This window comes from Cetorhinus maximus, chromosome 16 (assembly GCF_964194155.1).
Source record: "Cetorhinus maximus chromosome 16, sCetMax3.hap1.1, whole genome shotgun sequence".
Taxonomy (NCBI): Eukaryota; Metazoa; Chordata; class Chondrichthyes; order Lamniformes; family Cetorhinidae; genus Cetorhinus; species Cetorhinus maximus.
The window spans coordinates 28,582,583-28,594,349 of record NC_135894.1 but is presented as its reverse complement, the minus strand read 5'-3'; the positions used below and the strand labels follow the sequence as shown (position 1 = coordinate 28,594,349).

The 11,767-nt window shown below is 41.8% G+C and overlaps 1 non-coding gene across 1 annotated transcript; it reads right to left on the bottom strand.

The window, feature by feature from the left end:
- trnar-ccg (transfer RNA arginine (anticodon CCG)) lies at positions 1–73 on the bottom strand. Its single transcript has one exon. It is a non-coding gene; the product is annotated as a tRNA-Arg (tRNA).
- Positions 74–11,767: the final 11,694 nt, after the last annotated feature.

Sequence of the window (11,767 nt, the reverse complement as noted above, 5' to 3'; positions counted from 1 at the left end):
CACCCCAGATGGGACTTGAACCCACAATTCCTGGCTCCGGAGGCCAGTGCCTTATCCATTAGGCCACTGGGGCTATACATGCTAAAACTTGCAGTTTGCAATTTGTTCCATTGTCTCCATGTGATCACTAGAGGATTTGATGCTTTTGTGGATCAGCCCCTTTCTTTTCACAAAGAACTGCATTTTATTGATTCCAAAGGTCCCAGTAATGATTGTGCGATTGGATCTGACTAACTCCTTTGCATTAAAAAGTGAAAATGCTGGAAATACTCAGCAGGTCTGGAAACATCTGTGGAGAAAGAGACAGAGTTAACATGTGATAGGATCTGACTGGTCCCTGTGCAGAAAGAATTGGTACAATTGATTGCTTATAAAAAGCAAGTTCCTTGATCGAAGTTTCTCCGATTCTAGAAGGCATTTCCCTGACTGAAGATAATTCATCTCTGTATATTTCAGCAATGAGGATTAAAGATGAATTTCGGCAAAACAAAGAGTATTGAATCGTCTTATGTAGCATTTGAAGCCACAAGAGAAATCAACACATTCTCCATTAGTCTAAATGAACTAGAGATAGTTACAACCATGATACACTTGATCATTGCTTTCCATTGACACTAAATTTCTCCTCTCCTTTGGCCGCTCACCTGATGTCCAGCAACAAGTCGACCAGTTCCACAAACTGTAGTAATAATAAGGAGCTGTCGTGAGCACACTTGATTTCCTCAAGCTGCTTGTTGACTCTGGAAAGGTCCCAGCAAACTGCAAAATCTTTGGAGCAGAAGAGTTTAAGGCAGATTTAAGATTTAAGGTAGAAAAGCTGGGAAGTGGGATTAGGCTGGATCGCTTGTTTACAGCCAGCACAGGCACGATGGGATGAATGGACTCCCTCAGGACATAAATTTCTTTGATTCTATTTGTTTGGAAAGTGCAGGTTTTGTTTTCAAACAAAATCTGCTAGAATATCAATCAGGGAAGGCCTTTAGATAGCTGTTTCGAGCCCAACTTGAACCCACAACTCCTAGTTCTAGGGACCAGTGCTTTATCCAGTCTTCCTTCCAGGAGAAAAGTGCACTCCTTTTGTTCCTAGAGTGGGCTTGAATTTTCTTTCTCGTGGTGTCTGCCATGTTCTTGCTGGACGTAGATGTTTCACTTATGGAACCTTCATGTCCACTTGTGTCACAATCTCAGCCAAATATTTGTTTGCTGTTTAATTTTCAAATCATTTTGCAAGCTTATGAATCCTTTCATTCAGCTCGGCCTTTTCTTCATCTAGTTCCTTGCATTTCAGTGTCAGATTTACATTTTCCGATCTTTTTTCTGTCTTTTCTTTCTCTGGTCGCAGTGGAACTTTGTCCTTGTCGGTCATTTTGGTTTCACTGTTGGCCAGGTCTGTCTCCAGTGAAGTCTTAACATGTTTCAGTTTTCTAATTGAGCTACCCTTAACTTCAATTTCCGCATACAGTTTGGAAAGTGCTATGGCTTTTCTTTTCAATGCTTCCTTTTTTCCATTCAACTGCTTCTTCAGCTCTTCAATCTGTTTCTTGTAGCTTTCAGCTTTCTTCTGGAATATGGAACATTGCTGAGTCTTCTCTGCCAACTGGTTCTTCAGTTTGTTCAGAATGATGTTAAATTAATTTTGCTTCTCTTTGTAATGTCCCAGAGGTATAAATTTTGACCTAAGGTGCCCCTGTAGCATGTGAAGGCCTGTCAACAGGTTTTCCTTTTCTTTGTGAAGCTCGCTTGCTTCATCTTGAGTTTTCCCGTAAATCAGTAGAGTCACCTCGAGTTTCTTCTGCTGTGCTTCCATTCTGCTGTTTAAGACAGTCTTCACTTCTTCATGTTGCAGAATGGTCACGCATTCCTTTTGCATTTGATCTTGAAGGACAATAAGCTGTTCATTTTCTTGTTGACCTCTTTCCATCTTACTCTGGGTGTCGGTGCATCATTTCATTGCTACTGATAGTTCCAACATAGCTTTTTCTGAAGTAATATTCAACGTCCTTTCCAGCTCTTCATGATTTTCCATGGCTACATATTGATTCTTCAAAGAGTCTTTCAGGGCCGCAACTTCTTTGCTTGCTTTCTTCGCCTGCTGTTTTGCCTGGCTGTACATCTGGTTGAGTTTCCCCAACTCTTGCTTTGATTTGCCAACCATGGAATTGAAAATTGTCATTTCCTCCTGACACCTTTGTGTCGTCTCTGAAATTTGTTTGTTTAGATCTTGAACAGTTTGGTTTACTGAAGACTTCAGTTTATTGTGTGTTTTCAGAGGTATGTACTCAGCTTGAATCTTGCACTTCAAATTCCCAGTTCAGCTCTGATCAAACATTTTCCTGTAGAACAGCTTAATTTACTTTTTGCACGTTTTGTTTCTTTTGAGTTACTTCAGATAGCTTCCCTTCATTCATATCCATCTGCTCACTCTGCACTGCCATCTGCCTCCCTCGCTCTAGGGCCTTTTGGCTCTGTCGCTCTAGGGTCTTTTGTTGCCCTTTCTCTGAAGTCTGTTGCTGTCCTACCCCTGGGGATTTTGTTGCCCTGTCTCTGGGGTCTTTTTTGCCTGCTCTGTGGGGTCTTTGGTTGCCCTCTCTCTGGGTCCCTTTGTTGCCCTCAGCACTTTATTTGGGGTTGCCCTCTCTCTCTGGAGTGTCTCATTGCCCTTGATGCTTTATTGGGAGTTTCCCTCTCTCTCTGGAGTGTCTCATTGCCCTCGATGCTTTATTGGGAGTTTCCCTCTCTCTCTGGAGTGTCTCATTGTCCTCGATGCTTTATTGGGAGTTTCCCTCTCTCTGGAGTGTCTCATTGCTCTTGATGCTTTATTGGGAGTTGCCTTCTCTCTGGGGTCTCGCTGTCCATGGCACTTTGTTGGGGGTGTGCTAGACCTTCTTCTAGGGTCTGCGCTCACCACAACTTGGAGTTTAAAATATCTGTCAACGCCTTTTAATATCTCACCAAATATTGTCAAGTATTGATCTTTGTTGGCTGTGGAGTGCTTCACCAGCAAATGAACCAAACACAATAGAAACTGATCAACTTGTACTCTCCTGATTCCTTATTTACTTTTGTACTTCTCCTGTACTGTAAAATGGTCTTCTCTAAGACTCCCACTCCTGGGTCTGGTTTAGCTCTTTCCATAGCAGAAATGGATCTGGCTCTTCTAATTTGCTGTCCATGGCCGTTATTCTTCTTGTACTTATTGTTTTAAATGTCAATGCCACTTTAAGATTTAAGATTGAATAAACCTTTTACAAAGTGGGGTGAAATCTGGCATCTATCTAGCAGCAACCAAGCAATATGTTTATAATCCTAGTAAAATTGGTACTATAAAAGGGGTTTTATTGTTAGAAGAGGTGGAGCTCAAAGAGGCTAGTGACACAATGAGAGTTTACATTCAATGAGATGTGCTGGATATAACCGATAACAGTTTTGTGTGGGCAGTGCAGAGGCAATGTAAGATCAAAGCAGCTGTAAGCCTCCAACTGTCTCCACAGGAACCTAAATGAGAGGAACCTCACTTTTAATTTGTAAGGTGAAAATGCTTTGTCTGTTGTTTGGTTAAGACTATGGGTTGCTGTTGCCTTAATGGAGATAATTTTGGGATTTTGTTAAAAGTTATGATAGTAGTAATTTGTAGCCATGTGTATATATTTAACTTGTGTTTATTAATAAACTGTTTCATTTAGTTTAATATAAAACCTCTCGAGAACTGGTGGTCTGATTCCCGAATTTAGAGTTGCATTTCAAACATACCACTTAAAAATATAGGTTATGACAGTTGTTTAAAGTTTCCATCTGAGATTTCTTTAAATAACCCAGCTTTAACAACTGCTGGGTCACAAACCTAGAAAGTGCAAGTGGCATTTTTCCCTAAATAAAGCAACCTGCATGTTACAGAACATGACTATGATTATGGAATGCCATCTAAAATCAGACAGATATTTAAATAATTGTTCCTAGCCCAGAATCTGGCACACCCCAAATGGAACTCAAACCCACAATCCCTGGCTCTAGAGGCCAGTGCCTTATTCATTAGGCCACTGGGGATATCTAAGGTGACATCTCGGAGCTTGTAATTTGTTCCTTTGTCTCCATGTGATCAGTGGAAGATTTGATGTTTTTGTGGATCAGCCCCTTTCTTTTCAAACAGAACCGCATTGTATCAATTCCAAAGGTCCCAGTAATCATCGTGTGATTGGATCTGACTGACTCGTGTGCATTAAAAAGTGAAAATGCTGGAAATACTCAACAGGTCTGGAAACATCTGTGGAGAAAGAGACAGAGTTAATATGTGATTGGATTTGACTGGTCCCTGTGCAGAAAGAATTGGTACAATTGACTGTTTGTAAAAAACAAGTTTCTTTACAGGTTTCTTTGATTGAAGTTTCTCTGAATCTAGAAGGCATTTCCCTGACTGAAGATAATTCATCTCTGTATATTTCAGCAATGAGGATTAAAGATGAATTTCGGCAAAACAAGGAGTATTGAATCATCTTATGTAGCATTTGAAGCCACAAGAGAAATCAACACATTCTCCATTAGTCTAAATCAACTAGGGATACCTACAACCATGATACACTTGATCATTGCTTTCCATTGACAATAAATTTCCCCTCTCCTTGTGGCTACTCACCTGATGTCCAGCAACAAGTCGACCAGTTCCACAAACTGTAGTAATAATAAGGAGCTGTCGTGAGCACACTTGATTTCCTCAAGCTGCTTGTTCAATGATAGTTTCTTGAAAATGTCAGTATCTATCATTCGGAAGGAGGATGAGAAAGCTTTCCTTAATCATGAGGTCTATCATTTTGACAAGCAGTGCCACAGTGATGAGGTTTCTATTGCTGGATATGTGCTCTGCTTTCTAATAAATCATGATATTTGACTCACTACTGTTTGAATCTGTTTGCATCAGAGATTCTTGTAAATTTGTAAGAGTACAAACATCAAAGGCAATGATGTCAATCTTCAACAAATACATCACTGTGTCACTTCCACATCAGGATGGTGAAGATATTTGTTACCCCAGAGAAGCGTACCCACAGGAACTGGCTGGATCAGTTCCTAAGGACATCATAGAGAGGGTGTTAAACATTTTGAGGGAGGAATGGTGAAGTTGTTATCCATGTGGTAATCAATGCCCTAGGAAGGAAAAGAGATGAAGGGAGTTCTCTGCACCCAAGAGCATGAGTTTCTAAGGCCGTGTTGCTTGCCCAGTGCCAGGGTTAAGGACACCTCCTCACGGCCACAGAGCAACTTGGAGTGGGAGGAAGAGTTGTTGTGGCCCAGTTGTTGTGGTCCACATGGGTACCAACTTAGAAAGGGTTAAGAGGTTCTGTCGCGGTTGTAGGAGCAGCTTGGGGCTAAATTAAAAAGCACAACTACAAAGGAAACAATCTCTGGATTACTACCTGATCCATGAGCCAATTGGCATAGGATAAATAAGATCAGGGAATTGAACCTGTGGCTCAAAGATTGGTATGGGAGAATTCAGCGTTGATTCATGGGGCAGCAGCAGCAGTACTGGGGTAAGAAGGAGCTGTGCTGTTGGAATGGCATCACATGAACTATGCTGCGACCAGTGTCCTGGTGAATCACATAACTAGGGCTATCAAGAGGGCTTTAATTTAAATATTTGGGGAAGGGTTCACTTGAGGGGAGATTTGTAAAGTTAAAGAGAAAGTCTGGGGAATTAATAATGGGAAAGAAGGAAATGGCAGAAACTTTGAACAAGTATTTTGTATCTCTTTTCACAGTAGAAGACACCAAAAACCATCCCAAGAGTAGTGGAACTAAAGAGAGAAAAGGGAGGGTGGGATTTAAAATAATCCCAATCGCTAGAAAAATAACTACAGGAAAACTAATGGGGCTAAAAGCTAATAGGTCCCCTGGGCCGACGTCTAGAGTCTTAAAAGAATTAGCTTCAGAGATAATGGATGCATTTGTTTTAATCTTCCAAAATTCCCTAGATTCTGGGAAGGCCCCTGCGAAGTGGAAAATCTTTGGAACAGAAGAGTTTAAGGCAGATTTATATCAGGATTGTAGGCACAGGAAGAGGCCCAGCCATTTTGTAGTAATTATGGTTTTATTTAGTGTGTAATGAACCTTTAAGAGTAATACTTGTTAAGGAAGATCACATGACCTCTAGTAACCAATAGGAGAGCGGCATGGGCTATCTCAGCAGTCAGTGTAGAGTTAGAGTTAAAGTTGAAAGCACACAGGTAGTTACTGCTGAGTACATTGCAAATAAACTTAATGTTTCCACCCAAGAAGTGCCTGTAGGTCAACCCTATCATCAATAGTATTACTCGTCCACTCTACAACAAACTGGCAACGAGGATAAAACAGGATTGAACAGAAAGCTCTGTTAGAATTGAAGAAGTAACCCCCTCTCAAAATGTCACAATTTGGGAGAATTGGTCCTTTTGAACTAGCCATAAATGATTGGTCTCAATGCATAGAATGCCCCACGTTCTTTCTTCAAGCAAACAAGATTACGGGGAAGGGAAGAGAAGAGGCGAGCTATTCTCTTGAGTACTTGCAGGAGCAAAACCTATGGTTCAATTTGAAGTTTGATGGCACCCAGTGCCCCAGATTTGAAAAATTTTGATGAAATGATGAACCTTGTGAAGGGTCATTTTCAACCCAAGCCCTCAGTCACGAAGTAGAGGTTCAGGTTTAATTCATGAAATAGAACCCCAGGTGAGACAATTGCATGCTACATGGAAAATTTGGAGCAGCTAATGGAACATTGTGAGTTCAGTACAACTCTTAATTGAATGCTCAGAGATCATATAGTGTGTGGTGCGCAGGAGGATACTAATCGGAAAAGATTATTGTCCAAAGTGACCTGGATTTCAAGAAGGCACTAGAGATAGCACCAGCCATGGAAAGTGCTTAAGAGATTCACAAGCAATACAGGATGTACATAATGGTGCCGTCCTCCACACTGGTTGGGAAACCTCAGCTGAAAGTGACGCAAAAAAGTGAGACTCTGCTGAGAAGCAGGAAACAGCCCCTGCCAGCCGAAGAATAAAGAAAAATAACTCAGCAGCGAAAACGAAGAATAATTTTAATAGAGGTGGAAACAATCCGCCTTTTAGCAATTGGCAGTTTAAAAAAATTGAACTGTCACAGAAATGGACATATGATGGGGCAGTGCAAGGAAAGATTCAAGCAGGCTTGTAAACAAAAGAAGAAGCCCAATGAAACGTACAATGTAGAAGAACCTGGAACAACAAATTCAGACATTTACTCATTGTTTAATCTGAAAGTTGGAAAGACAGAACCAATATTTGTCACAGGGAAAGTAAATGGCAAACCTGTTAGATTGGAAGTGGACACGGGAGCTTCCACTACAGTAATTGGGAAACATACCTTCAGATATCTGAATAATGGTGAACATCAATTAAGTTTAGAAGAGACAACTGCCAAACTCAAAACATACACGGATGAAGACATTCAAGTAAAAGGCATAAACAAAGTAACTGTCCACATTGGAAGCCAATCGGCAAAGCTACCAGTGTTAGTACTGAGAGGCAGAGGACCAAGCCTCCTAGAGTGAAATTGGCTAAAGGAAATCAATTTTGATTGGCCACTGAGATTACAAAAGGAAGCTGGGAGAGTTCCTGTTTTGAAAAAGGTGTGTGTAAGGACTCAACAACCTGAAGAAATGCAGGCTGTCTTAAGCCAGAACCTGGAAGAACAGCAGAAGAAACTCAAAGAGACCATGCTAGATGACAGACTTTGAGATGAGCTGAGCAATCTTCGAAGGGAAAAAGAAAACCTGTTGAAAGACCTTCACACACTACAAGATTCCCTCAGGTTGAAGTTTGTACCTCTGGAACAGTATGAAGAGAAACAGAAAGAAATCAGTACCGCTCTGAACAAACAGAAGAATGAGTTGGCAGAGAAGACACAACAATGTTCAATTTTCCAGGAGGCAGCAAACAAATACAAAAAAGAGATGGAATAGCTGAAGAATCAGTTAAATGAAGCCAAAGGGGCTTTGGAAGCAAAGACCGCAGAATATTCCAAAAAGCAGGCAGACAATGAAATTTTGGGAGACTCAGCCACTGAGCTCAGACAAGTTGAGCTGGCATCTGAGACAAGTCTGGCCAATAGTGAAGTCAAAAAGAAGGCTGAGATTAAAGTCTGTGCTAGAAAGAAGGCGGCACATAGAAAGAAGATACAGAAATACTAATAAGGTCTTAATTCTGGTAGCATACGAATACACTTTCATACATAGGCCTGGCAATCAAATTGCAAATTCCGATGCTCTTAGTCATTTGCCTTTATAAGAAAGTGATGAGGATATCCCAGTTCCACAGGAACTTGTTTTACAGTTAAATTTCTTAGGTTCCTCGGTGGTATGTGCTCAACAGATCAGAGACCGGACAAATCGGGACCCAGTCCTATCTCAAACACGAGAACAAGTACTTCATGGTTGGTCACAGGAGCCCGTATCTTCACTTCAACAGAAGACATGAAATAACTAGTCAAGATGACATCCTATTGTGAGGTGCATGAGTGATAGATCCTCCAAAGGGAAGGGAGCCACTTTTAATTGAACTACACAGTGCCCATCCAGGAATTTCCTGAATTAAGACCATAGCACGCAGCTATCTATGGTGGTCTGGGATGGATGGTGAAATAGGGATTTCAGTGAAGAACTGTGTGCAATGTCGGCAACTGCAAAAGTTGCCAGTGACAGCTCCATTACACCCATGGGAGTGACCAAGTAGACCCTGGGTGCGGTTGCACATTGACTACGTTGGACCTTTCCTGGGAACAATGTTTCTGCTCATTGTTGATGCCCATTCAAAATGGTTGGACGTGTATGTGGTGAAGTCACCAACGTCGGCCACTACAATTAAGAAACTATGTCAGAGTTTTGCCATCCATGGACTACCAAAAGTAGTAGTTTCTAATAACAGCACAGCATTCACGATTGCTAAGTTTCAATGGTTTATCAGCCTCAATGGTATCACTCATGTGAAAACTGCACTGTACCACCCTTCCTCAAACGGACTGGCCGAGAGGGCGGTTCAAATGTTCAAGGCAGGCATGAAAAATCTAACTGGAGATTCCTTGGCAACCAAGCTAGCACGCTTTCCTTTTCATTATAGGACCACCCCTCACACAACAACAAGTATCACACCTGCGGAGTTATTGATGAAACGCTGTCTCGGAGGAGATTGAGCTTAATAATTAAATTTAGAGGGGAAGGTGGAAAGGACTCAGGGAAACCAGAAAACTAGACATGACTGACATCGTTGTGAGAAGAAATTGACCGTGAGAGAGCCGGTATATGTGAAGGACTTTGGAGAAGGACCAAAGTGATTACCGGGTGAAATAAGTGCGGTGACTGGACCTCTATCTTACCACGTGGAGGTGGAAGGCCGGATCTTCCGGAAACATGTGGACCATTTAAGGAAGAGAGAGGCAAATCTTCAAGATATAGTTCCACCAGTGACCATGACTGGGTCAGCGTTTCCTGTTGAGGATACTCAACCCAGGACAGATATGTCTGATGTTCCTGTAAGAGTTGAGGATACAGAACTGCAAGTGCCCACTGAAGCACCTGATGTTCAGACAACTCTGGAAAAGGGGGTTCCTGATAAAACATCTGAAGTTGTGGAGCTGCGACGTTCCACACGTACCAGAAAACCACCTTAATGACTGAACTTGTAAATTCCTTACCCAGTGTAAATATTATGTTGTCTTTAAAAATATGTATTTGTAAATATAATATGTACAGCTGAGCTAAAGGGGGCGGAATGTAGTAATTATGGTTTTATTTAGTGTGTAAGATACTTTTAAGAATAATACTTGTTAAGGAAGATCACATGATCTGTAGTGACCAATAGGAGAGTGGCTACCTCAGCAGTCAGGGTAGAGATAGAGTTGGAGTTGAAAGCACACGTGTAGTTGCTGCTGAGTATATTGTAAATAAACTTAATGTTTCCACCCAAGAAGTGTCTGCAGATCAGCTCCAATGCTAATGGTACAACTCAGCCACCCTACAACACAGTTCATTCTGGTGTTTAATTAATGTGTTAAAATTATGAGGAGCCTGGGTGGAGTGGATCGGAAGGACCTGCTCCCCTTAGCAGAGAATTCAATTCCCAGTGGATACATATTTAACTATTTGATAAAAGGATCAGAGGGGAGCTGAGGAGATTTTTTTTCTCCAGAGGGGGCTGGGGATCTGAAAGTGTGGTAGAGTTAGAAACCCCCATCACATTTAAGAAAACCAAGGTAAACATTTGAAGTTTCAGATCCACAGAGCAGTGGGCCAAGAGGTGGAAAGTGGGATTTGGCTGGACAGCTTGTTTACAGCCAGCACAGACACAATGGGATGAATGGCCTCCTTCGTGACATGAGTTTCTTTGATTCTATTTGCCTGGAAACTGAAGGGACATTGTTTCCAAACAAAAGATACCTTCCTGTCACATAGTAATGATCAAGGAAGACCTTTAGATATTTGTTTCAAGCGCAAAATCTGCCCCACCCCAGATGGGACTTGAACCCACAACCCCCTGGCTCTAGAGGCCAGTGCCTTATCCATTAGGCCACTGGGGTTATATATTCTCTAACTTGCAGTTTGCAATTTGCTCCATGATCTCCATGTGATCAGTGGAAGATTTGATGTTTTTGTGGACCAGCCCTTTCTTTTCACACTGAACCACATTGTATCAATTCCAAAGGTCCCAGTAATCATCGTGTGATTGGATCTGACTGACTCATGTGTATTAAAAAGTGAAAATGCTGGAACTAATCAGCAGGTCTGGCAGCATCTGTCGAGAATGAAATAGAGTCAAAGTTTCAGGTCGATGACCTTTCATCAAGACTGTGAAAAGTTAGGATAGCAATAATTATTCAACAAGTGAAAGGGGTGAGGGTGGAACAAGAACAACAGGACAGGTCCGTAACAGGGCGGTAGATGGGAGACATTAAATGACAAAAGAGTTGGTGATGCAGAACCAAAGGGATTGGTAATGGGACAAGTGAAGAAACAAAAGATGTGCCCAGAGGAGGTGTGAATAGCAGAATAATGAACAGCTACCATCTGGAAGCAACACAAGAGAAAGACAAGGTTAAGACTGAAACATAAATTGAAAAAGGAATTAAATGGGGGTGTCAGAGATGACAGTCTGAAATTGTAAAACTCAATGTGATTCCGGAAGGATGTAAAGGATGTAAAAATGAGGTGTTGTTCCTCGAAATTACATTGAGCTTCACTGGAACATTACAGGAGGCTGAGAACAGAGAGGTGGGTGTGAGAGCGAGGTGGAGAATTAAAATGCTAGGTGACCGGAAGCTCAGGGTCACACTCGCAGACTGAATGGTGGTGTTTGGTAAAGTGATCACCCAATCTGTGTTTGGCCTCCGTAATGTAGATCGGACTGCACTGTAACCTGAAAATACAGGACACTAAATTGAAAGAAGGAGGCGCTAGTTACTGTTTCACCTGAATAGACTATTTGAGGTTGTGGCTGGTGAGCAGAGAGGAGGCAAAAGGACAGATCGGTGTTGCATCTCTTTCCAAGGAAGTGGCTGCGGGAATGGGAGGTGTTATTGGGGGTGATTGAGGAATGGACCAATGTGCCCTAGAGGGAATGGCCCCTTTGGAATGCTGAGGGAGAGGAGGGTGCGAGGTGCATTTGGTAGTCTGTTACAATCCCTGTCGAGATCAATAACTGTTAAAACTAGAGAGCTGAATTCCCAGTGACTGACTGAAAGAATCACATGACAAGCTTTCACATTT